The following is an 11,748-nucleotide window of genomic DNA, read 5'->3' as shown; positions in this document are numbered from 1 at the left end:
CCATCATACAACGATTGTACTGTGCCCACCTAACTTTATGACGTAGTGGGTCTAATAGTATCCAGCTCATGACAGCCACTCTGGTTGCATTGACCATGATTCCCACAGACAGACTCAATTTCTTCCAGAGACTTAGTAGCCTACCAGAAGGTGCTTTACTTAATTTCCAAACATTTAGGGATTTTTCCAGTTATCCTTCTGTTATTGATTTCTACTTTAATTCCATTGTGGTCAGAAGATATGCTTGGTATGATTTCACTCTTTTGAAATATAGTGAGACTTGTTTTATGACCCAAGTACCTGGTCTATCTTGGTGGCTGTTCCATGTACACTTGAAAAGAATGTGCATTCTGCTGTTCGTGGGTGAAATGTTCTATAAATGTCAATTAGGTCAAGTTAATTGAGAGTACGGTTCAAATCTTCTGTATACTCATTGATGTTTTTGTCTACTTTTTTTTGAACTAATTGCCAAGGGAGCAGCGTTAAAATGTCCAAATATGATTGTGGGTTTGCCTGTTTCTCCTTTTAGTTCTGCCAGTTTTTTTTCTCCCCGTACTTTGACGCTCTGTTATTAGACTATACACATTTAGGTTTGTTATGTCATTCTGTTGAATTGACCCTTTTATCATTAAGAAATGTCCCTCTTTATCTCTGATAGTATTCTGTCTTACAGTCTACTTTGTTATTAATAGAATCACCCCAGCTTTCTTATAGTTGCTTTTCGTAGAGTATATCTTTTTTCTTTTTTTCTTTTTTTTTTTTTTGCAGTATGCGGGCCTCTCGCTGTTGTGGCCTCTCCCGTTGCGGAGCACAGGCTCCGGACGCGCAGGCTCAGCGGCCATGGCCCACGGGCCCAGCCGCTCCACGGCATGTGGGATCCTCCCGGACCGGGGCACAAACCCGTGTCCCCTGCATCGGCAGGCGGACTCTCAACCACTGCGCCACCAGGGAAGCCCGAGTATATCTTTTTGTATCTTTATATTTTCAATCTCTCTGTGTCCTTATACTTGAAGCATGTCACTTGTAAAAAGCATACAATTGGTTTGTTGTTGATTTTTTTTAATCCAGTCGGGCAATCTCTGTCTTTTGGAGACTGCATTATTTACAGCACTAAATTTAATGTCTGTCATCTTACTACTTGTTTTCCATTTGTTCCATCTGGTTTTTTGTTCTTCCTTTCCTTTATTTAATCTTTTGGATGAATCAAGCGTTATTTTTCTTCTTCTATTTTATCTCTTCTATGGCATTTTAGTTATACCTTCTTATAATTTTTTCAAATGGTTAATCTGGAGATTATAATATGCCTTTTACCTTATTACAATCTACCTTAAAATCGTATTTTGCAACTTCAGGAAAGATGTAAGAACTTGATAGTACAATTCCATTTACACTTCCTTTCCCCAGCTTTCTGTGTTGTCATATAGTTTACTTCTACATGTGTTAGAAACCTCAGTATACACTAATCATTGTTGCCCTAAACACCTGGCAGTCTTTTTACTTTTTTTTACTGTGGGAAAATATACAAAACATAAGGTATTTTAACCATTTTAAAGTGTACAGTTTAGTGGCATTAAGTACATTGACATTGTTGTTTAATCAACACGACCATCAATTTCCAAAACTTTCTATCTTCCCAAACTAAAACTCTGTACCCATTAAACACTAACTCCCCATTCCCCACTCCCCCAGCTCCTAGCAGCCACCATTCTACTTTCTGTCTCTAGGAATTTGACTACTCTAAGTACCTCAGATAAGAGGAACATGCAATATTTGTCTTCTGTGTCTGCCTTATTTCATTTACATAGTGGCTTTGAGGTTTATCCATGTTGTAGTATGTGTCAGACTTTCCTTCCTTTATAAGGCTGAATAATATTCCACTGTATGTATATACCACCTTCTTTTTTTTTTAACATCTTTATTGGGGTATAATTGCTTTACAATGGTGTGTTAGTTTCTGCTTTTATACCACCTTTGTTTGTCCATTCATCTGTCGCTGGACATTTAGATGCTTTCCAACTTTTGGCTATTGTGAATAATACCTGCTATGAATATTGGGGTTCAAGTTATCTGTCCAAGTCCCTGCTTTCAGTTCTTTTAAGTATATACCCAGAAGTTGAATTGCTGGATCATATGGGAATTCTGTGTTTAATTTTTTGAGGAACTGTCATGCTATTTTCCATATCTTGAAAATTTTTTCCATTTACTTACCCATTCCAGGTTTCTTCTTTCCTTCCTGAAGATCCAAGCTAGCTGGGGGTCTCATAGTGTGGGTCTGCTAGAAACAAAGACTCTCAGCTTTTGTTTGTCTAAAAAATTTTGCCTTAGTTTTTGAAGAATGTTTTCACTGGGCATAGATGGCTAGGTTAGCAGGGTTTTCTCCTTTCAGCACTTTAAAGATGTCATTCCATTCCTTCTGATTTCTATAATGACTCTTAAGGAGTAAGCCATTGTTGTCATTGTTCACCTGAATTTAATGTGTCTTTTTTTCTCTGGCTATTTTATTTTATTTATTTATTTATTTTTAAGTATTTATTTATTAGGCTGCTCCGGGTCTTAGTTGCAGCATGTGGGATCTAGTTCCTTGACCAGGGATCGAATCTGGGCCCCCTGCATTGGGAGCACAGAGTCTTAGCCAGTGGACCACTAGGGAAGTCCCTCTGGCTATTTTAGAATTTTCTCTTTATGTCTTTGGCTTTCAGAAGTTTGACTCTGGGATGCCTAAGTATGGTTTTTTGGTATTTATCCTGCTTAGGGTTTACTGAGCTTCTTGAATATGTGGATTCATGTCTTTCATTAATTTTAGAAATTTCTCAGCCATTATCTCTTTTTTTAAATTTATTTATTTATTTTTATCTTTGGCTGTGTTGGGTCTTTGTTGCTGCATGTGGGCTTTCTCTAGTTGCAGCCAGTGGGGGCTACTCTTCATTGCAGTGCGCAGGCTTCTCATTGCAGTGGCTTCTCTTGTTGTGGAGCACGGGCTCTAGGTGAGCAGGCTTCAGTAGTTGCAGCACATGGGCTCAGTAGTTGTGGCTCACAGGCTCTAGAGCACAGGCTCAGTAGTTGTGGCTCATGGGCTTAGCTGCTCCATGCAATGTGGGATCTTCCGGGACCAGGGCTCAAACCTGTGTCCCCTGCATTGGCAAGTGGATTCTTAACCACTGCGCCACCAGGGAAGTCCCATTATCTCTTCAAATATTACTTTGTTGCCTTCTTTCTGTCCTCTCCTGCAGGGTCTGATTTTCAGCATAGACTTTCCTCCAGATACTGGAGATGAGAGTCTCTCTAGGTGTTGCTATGTAGGCAGCCTTTTGGTGCTGGGTTTCGTTGGCTGCCCTGAGTCTGTTATTCTCTTTTTTCAAATATTATAGGGCAGTAAAGAAAAACCAGGCAACTCCACAACTCATATAATTGCCATTTCCTTCATATCCTTCAAGATCTAAGGCTACAACATAAGTGATCCACCTCAGATGAGATTCTTAGCAACTGTGATGCTCTATCCAGAGAAGAAAAAGACTTGGGCACTTGAGGTGGGCAGCTGTCCGTGTATATAGTAAACTCAAAGGGAAGCCAAAGAGACGTGGGTTGTGGCATCAATAGCATCTTCTAGGGACTTCCCTGGTGGCGCAATGGTTAAGAATCCGCCTGCCAATGCTGGGGACACAGGTTGAGCCCTAGTCCAGGAAGATCCTACATGCCGCGGAGCAACTAAGCCTATGTGCCACAACTACTGAGCCTGCACTCTAGAGCCCTAGAGCCACAACTACTGAGCCCACGTGCCACAACTACTGAAGCCCGCACACCTAGAGCCCATGCTCCGCAACAAGAGAAACCACTGCAATGAGAAGACCACACACCGCAAGGAAGAGTAGCCCCTGCTCACAGCAACTAGAGAAAGCCCGCGCGCAGCAATGAAGACCCAATGCAGCCAAAAAAAAGAAAAAAATAGCATCTTCTATACAGGATAATGGGCAATGAGGAAAGTTCTTTAGAGAAAAATACCAGCTTAAAAATGCATAAGGAATACTGAAATTAGAAGTTCAACATTTTGTAGCACGCAATGAAATAATGGATCCAGGAACAACCATTAAAGGCTGCAAAAACCATTAGGTAAGATTTTTGGAGCTTTCTAATGGATAGATTAGACTGCCAATGTCTAACCCCCAATCAATCCTAACATGACTAAAAGCAGGACAAACAGTCACAATGGGGATCCTGAGGTCAGATGATGGAAAGAACACAGCACCTCTTATGAAGCACACAAACAAACAAAAATTGAACCTGAATTTAATCAAGTCTCTAGATCTAATTATGAGTTTACCCCCAAAATAAATAATAATAGGGGCTTCCCTGGTGGCGCAGTGGTTGAGAGTCTACCTGCCGATGCAGGGGACATGGGTTCGTGCCTGGTCCAGGAGGATCCCACATGCCGCGGAGCGTCTGGGCCCATAAGCCATGGCCGCTGAGCCTGCGCGTCCGGAGCCTGTGCTCTGCAACAGGAGAGGCCACAGCAGTGAGAGGCCCACGTACCGCAAATAAATAAATAATAGGGGATAGAAGGACATATGAAAGGATGCCAAAAAAAGCATTTGTCCAAATCCCAAAGTGAGAAATTCTATAGGAAAAAATATTCTGTTTCTTCAACAAATAATTGTCATGAAAAAGAAAGAAGGAGGGGAAATGATATGGGTAAGATAAGACAAGGGAACTAAAGATGATAATCCGACTGTAAAAGAAAACTTTTTGAGACAATTGGGAAGTTTTTTAAATTGGCTATTAGTTGATACTAAGGAATTATTGTTAATATTTTTAGGTGTGATAGTAATATACTGGATTTTTTAAGGTTTTTATTTGTTACGGATGCATCCAGAATCATTTACAGATGAAATAATATGATCTCTGGAATTTGCTTTACCAGCAGGAAGGGAGAAAGGGCAGAATGGAAAATGTTGATAATTGTTGAAGTTAGGTGATGGGTGCATGGGAATTACTTTGTATTTGCTCTTCTTAGGGCTATATTTTATCTTCATAATTAAAATTTTTGAAAAGCGGTTTGATGGTAGAGGGAAGGAGAGTATGTAGAGAAGGACGTAGAGTCTGGGGAGATGGAGCATGTTTATATGCTGAAGGAGAGAGTGAGAACACTGGGAAAAGATGAAATCACTGATGGAGCCAGTTCTGGAAGGTCCTTGGAAATAGGATGCTGGACCCAGGTGGCAGGCTTTTCCTTGTCAAGGGTAACATTATATTCCAGGCTCCATCAGCTGAATTCCAGCTTGTGTCCTGTTCACAAATTTCATCTTCATTGGCCCTTACAACTATGCCATGAAATGAGTGTAATTATTCCCACTTTAGAGATGAGGAATTAAGGCTTATAAAGATTGATGACTCACTCAGGGTCAAATAATCAGTAAATAGCAGATCCAAGATTTAAAACAAAGTTTCTATACTCCAGATCTTCTGGTCTTTATAGCTGTGAGACAGCTGAAAGGTGGGGGGGGTGACATTTCAGCCATTGGAGGGGAAAGAGGGAGAAGCAGATTCAGCCTTATGGCTGATGGCTGGTGGCCTCTGCTCCTTGAAGCTGGGTGGGAGGCACTTAAGGACAAGGGTGCAGGCCCTACTCATCATTCTGGGGCTGCCAAGGAGCTGAAGAGGAGTGAGTCACATTCCGGTTCCAGGACGATCTGGGCCCACCAGTGAGACAGAGGTATCCCCACAAGGAAATTCAGCAGGGAGAATTATCAGGTCCCTGTCGTGGCCCCTTCCCACTCTGCTGCAGCTTCAAGAAACATGGGTGCAAAAAAAAGAAAGAAATGGTCCCTAATAAATCCCTCAAGTTCTAGACATACTCCTCCACAGCCCCATCATGCAGGAGCCGCCTAGCTCCTCATAATTAAGGTCATTTATTCCCACCCCTTCCTTTGCTGCTATTTCCCCGGCCCAAGAAGCCCCAAATGAACAGGTGGTAATCAGAGCTTCAAATCCACTGGAACCCTTACTGTGTCCCACAGTGTTCCATGACCCCCAGGAATCAGAATTTCTTTTCTTTTTTCTTTTAGATTTACTTTTGTATTGAGGTAACATTGGTTTATAGCATTATATGTTTCATGTGTACAACATTCTATTTCTTTTTTTTTAATTAGTTTATTTATTTATTTCTTTTTGGCTGCATTGGGTCTTCGTTGCTGCACGTGGGCTTTCCCTAGTTGCAGCGAGCAGGGGCTACTCTTCATTGCAGTGCACAGGCTTCTCATTGTGGTGGCTTCTCTTTGTTGCGGAGCACAGGCTCTAGGTATGTGGGCTTCAGTAGTTGTGGCACACAGGCTCAGTAGTTGTGGCTTGTGGGCTGTAGAGCACAGGCTCAGTAGCTGTGTCGCACAGGCTTAGTTGCTCTGTGGCACGTGGGATCTTCCTGGACCAGGGCTCGAACCCGTATCCCCTGCATTGGCAGGCAATTCGCAACCACTGTGCCACCAGGGAAGTCCCAACATTCTGTTTCTACTTCTATGTACCCTACAGTGTTCTCACCACCAAATATTTAGTAGGAATCGGAATTTCTCATCCAGCCGAGACTAAGTTTGAAAAAATGAGAAGTACAGGTTCGCAAGCAGATTTCAGGGGTGGTAGTGAAAGGAACCACTTACTTCTTCCACCTTTTGGTTCCCTAATCCATGAATTCTAACTATAGGGCATGCCGGGCCATGTATCAGCTGTAGGTTCCATGCACACTTCATGTCCTGGTGGATATCCCTCCAACCTCTCACACCTCATCTAAGAATATAACAGTCCACTCTATGTTCTATTAGGTCAGCTGCTTTCGGGTATTGTTGTGTGTACAATCCCGTCACCATGTTGCATCTCCTTTACCATAAAATGATCCCCTGGTCTAAAGAGGTATTGTGCCGGATCCCTTGCTGGCAAATCCAATGCATTCTGCAAGCCCTTGAACGATGGTGCTGGCAGAGGTCCTGCAGGTAGGGGAGGCAAACCCTTATGGCACAGAATAAATTACAGTAAGACAAATGCCTCTAGGGCGAAAGGTGGTCAGTGTAACAGACTTGCCATCAGGAGGCTGACTGGGCTCCTTGAAGGATAATGCTACAGGAAGGATCATTCAACTCAGGCCTTCAGCAGCAGCGGCAATATATCAGCTGTGGTGAGAGGGAGCCCATCTGTTGTGCCCGTGCATACCCTTCATATGGCTACTCTGTTCATGGACTAATTGCACAATCACTGGAGTGGCTTAGGACAGGGCTCGATGACCTCCACTAAACAAGCCATCTCGTCTACCCGGTGATGAGCGCCGCCTCTGTGCGGATTGCCAATCTGGATGCCTTCTGACCTTCATGCCTTGAGTTGATGGTTGGTTAACCTGAACATGCGTGTTCCCCTTTCAAGTCTTGTAAAGCAGTTAACAAAAAGCAGCCAGCGGCACAATACTTACACTTTCCATTGCCCCCGTGCCTTTCAAGTGTCATCATTGCACATAAACTAAATCTAGTTTATTGAGGTATCATTTTCATACAATTAAATTCACCCTTTTTAAGTATAGAGTTCAATGAGTTGGACAGATGTGTGTGTTTGTGTACCTACCACCACAATCCAGATACACAACATGTTCATCACCCCAGAAAGTTCCTTCGGGCCCTTTACAGTCTATCCCCTTCCCGTATCCTTGGTCTGTGGTGACTGCTGATCTGTGTTCTATCATTTTGGCCTTTCCAGAATATCAAGTAACGGAATCATTCAGGTTGTAGCCTTTTGGATCAGGCTTTATTCACTGAGCATAATGCTTTTTTTTTTTTTAAGATTTTTTTTTTAATGTGGGCCATTTTTAAAGTCTCTATTGAATTTGTTACAATATTGCTTCTGTTTTATGTTTTGGTTTTTTTGGCCGCAAAGCACGTGGGATCTCAGCTCCCCAACGAGGGATCGAACCCGCACCCCCTGCCCTGGAAGGCGAAGTCTTTAACCACTGGACTGCCAGGGAAGTCCTTAAGCATAATGCTTTTGAAATCCATCCATGCTGCTGCAAGTACCAACGGTTCCTTCCTTTTTATTGCTGAGGTGTGTGTCACTGAATGGATACGTCACAGTTTGATGGACACTTGGGTTGTCTCCAATTTTGGGGCAGTTATGAATCAAGCTGCTGTATGTATTCACATACAGGTCTTGGTGGACGTACATCTTTATTTCTCTAGGAATGAGATTGCTGGGTTGTGTGGTACTTATCTTTATAGGAAACTGACAAACTCTTTTCTGAAGTGGGTGTATTCTTTGTTTTTATCTCCATTGGTGGAACTGTTCTCTAGTCACTGACAGAGACCATTGTGGAAAGACCGTTGACTCACTAATTCAGTGAGAAGCTGAAACTACGGAATAGTTGTGAACATTTTTGCTGTTTTAGTTCTTTAAGTATCAATCGCAACTCAAAGGATTGAGGTGGGAGTTCCCACCCCTGGGTGACCGACTGTGCTGCTTTGCCCGAGACTCTCCCCATTTTAGCACTGGAAGTCCAGCATCCTGGGAAATCTCTCAGTCTTGGAACCAAACTGGAACAGGTGATCACCCTGTTACTGAGTGTCAGGCGCTGTGCTGGGCACTGCACATCTGGCACATCATCTTATCCGCTGGCCAGTGTCAAGGGTAGGTTTGCTTGTCCCCAGCCTGCACATAAGGAAACAAACTTTGAGAGGTTAGGTTGCTTGCCCAGCCCACGCTTCAGAGCAGGTGGAGCCAAACTTTGCCATCAGATCTGCCAGACTCCACAGCATTGGTGTCTTTCAGGTCAGTAGACGTCATTCCCTAAGTGCCCAGTTCTGGTGCCTCAGGGGCGCCAGCTGCTGGCACGTGGGCCTGGGTGGAGCTTTGCTGCCCTCTGGTGGCGGACAGGATGTCACTCAGAGTCTGAGTCCACTCTTGTGGGACAGTTAGTGAGGAGTGGGGGTGGGTAGGCACCCTTTCCTCCCAGGGAGCAGGACCGCAAATCTGGCTTCAGCCCTAGGAGGGTGCCACCTGGATGGCCCCACCATGGTCTGCTTGAGGGCTTTGGTCCATCTATCCGTGAGTCATGTGATCACTCAGGCCCTCACAGCCCCAGCCTGCTGGGTTGGAGTCTGGGTGACCCTGAGCCAGTCACTCACCCCTCTGGGGCTCTCAGTTCCTTAACAGGACGACAAGCATGTCAACACTCTTATACTAGGCTTAGACATTGAGGTTGCTATTATCAGCTCCTTCACAACTACATGCCTTAACTCTCCCCCATCTTGGTGCACACATTCATTTCATTCATTCATTTAACTTCCATCCAGCAGCTGTCTGCCAAGTACCAGCTCTGGGCCAGACCCTGAGCTGGGGGTATCATCGAGATGGTTGCCCTGCTAGCTCTGTAACTGTCTGCTCATCCACTGTATTGTGTGCTCTTTCATTCATGGAGTATCCATTTCTTTGTTGAGTGTTCATTCATTCTTTCTCATAGGCACTGACTTCCTCATTCACTCATGCATCCATCACTAGGTTATCTCATTTGCACATTCACTCATTCTTTATTTTTTCAGACTCTTCCTTCCTCCCTCCCTCAATCCTCTGTTCTGCAAACATTCTGGAAGCACCACTTTAAGCCAGAATTAGACGCTGGGATTCTGGCACAACCCTCTCCCAGACGTGTGGGTAGGCAGATGGTGAAGACACCCTGTGACTACCACATGCCAGCCACTGGGACTCAGAGCAGGGGGAGCACCAAGACGGGAGCAACTGACTGCCTGGAGGAGGAGGCTGGGTGGGGGCAATCAGAGAAGGCTTCATGGAGGAAGTAGCATTTAAGCCAGGCAAAGGAGGGTGTATGGGAGTTCTCCAGGGAGGAAAAGGCACTCCTAGTTTTTGTCTCGTGGTGTGTTTGGGGAAAAGTGAGGTGCCTGGGGTTTGTGATGTAGGGTCATGTGTGCGTGATCCAACCCAGACCAAGCCCTCCCTGGGTTCCAGTGACAGACGTGGGTCACTCAAGGACTTCCCCTAATTCAGCAACCTTGGCCCCTGGAAAACCATCCACTATCAAGTGGCCAGGAATGGCCTTAGGGCATTAATAGAGCACCCTCCAAGCAAGCACCACTTGTCCACCTGTCCATCCTCGGGGGACTCAGTGGGAGAGATGTCCTAGGCTGGGCGGGCTGAGCAGGCAACAGCAGCAGTAGTATCTGAGGTGCCTGGCTCCCAAGATCCCATGTTCATCCAGCAACATGAGTGTCTTGCTGTGGGCCAGGCCTTGCCCCAGATAACTGGAAATGCAGCAATGAACAGGACAGAACTCCCACTCTCTAGGGGCTGACAAATGATAAACAAGAAAAGCAATTATGAAAACCACCAGGAACACACCTGTAGTTGAACGAATTGGGTTTATTGCCTCTTTTGAGAAGGAAAACAGCATGTACCTCAGTAAGAGGGTGTTTAGGGGATTCCCTGGCAGTCCAGTGGTTGGGTCTCAGAGCTTTCACTGCCTAGGGTCCAGGTTCGATCCCTGGTCAGGGAACGAAGATCCTGCAAGTCCCACTGCGTGGCCAAAAAACAAAAAGTGTTTTAAAAGGCTTATTATAGGGACTTGCCAATGCAGAGGACACGGGTTTGAGCCCTGGTGCAGGAAGATCCCACATGCCACGGAGCACCTAAGCCCGTGTGCCACAACTACTGACCCTACACTCTAGGGCCCGAGAGCCGCAACTACTGAGCCCACGTGCCTAGAGCCCATGCTCCGCAACGAGAAGCCACTGCAATAAGAAGCCTGCGCACCGCAACAAAGAGTAGCGCCCGCTCGCCACAACTAGAGAAAGCCCGTGTGCATCAACGAATACCCAACACAGCCAAAAATAAATAAGTAAATAAATAAATCGGGGCGGGGGGGGGAAGGCTTTTTATAGAATTTGGGCCCGCGTTAGGTGATTTGGGGGAGGGTTCAAGTAAGTGGGCTTTTACTCTGGAATAGATGTCAGGAAGAGGGGACAATTCTACGACTGGAAGTCTTAAATCTTTAAAGTGAAAGGCTAATGCTGTAAGGAAGCAGCAGTTACTTAGAATGGGGAAACGGTTGGTCTTTTTCTGGTTCCAACAATATTCTTGTTTTCATCTGGCTTTGAACATGATTACAGAGCAGTCTTGTTTATGCCTTGCTCCATCATGGTCTCGGAATGGCCTTGCACTACCGTGGTGTTCTGGGAAATTGTTTTGTGTCCAACAGGAGAATACCAAGGCCTAGCTGTGAGTGCCAGGCTAGTTCCCAGATGCGAGGAGCAACTGTTCTCTTTCTCATAAGAAAGGCCCATTCACTCGACCGAGGTATATTTGCTGGGAGCCAGGTGCATAGTCATTCGAGGTGGACAAAAGAGATTCGGCCCCAGTCCTAAGGGAGCTCGCAGTGACGTCTGTGCCGTCTTAAACACGTTGTCAGAAATGGCAAGGGGAGTGGACCAGATCCAAGGAACCACCAGGACAAAGGCCCGGGGGCGGGGGTGGGGGATGCTAAGAGGTCGGGGTCGAGAGCTGGAGAGGTCGCCTGGGGTCGGAGAGGTCGCCTGGGGCCGGACCCTCCGGCACGCAGGGCCAACCTCTCCCCCAGGGACGTGGGCATTCGCTGCGCTGATTTGCTCAGAAACATGAAAAGAAATCAAGCAGCTTTAATCAAAATAACCCACCGGGGCTTCAAGCTCATGAATATACAGCATCCTGCTTCCGGCTGGCAACTCCGCTCCAGCCCCGCCC

The sequence above is a fragment of the Phocoena sinus genome, chromosome 15 (assembly GCF_008692025.1).
Source record: "Phocoena sinus isolate mPhoSin1 chromosome 15, mPhoSin1.pri, whole genome shotgun sequence".
Classification (NCBI taxonomy): Eukaryota; Metazoa; Chordata; class Mammalia; order Artiodactyla; family Phocoenidae; genus Phocoena; species Phocoena sinus.
Note: the sequence above shows the minus strand (reverse complement) of the source record.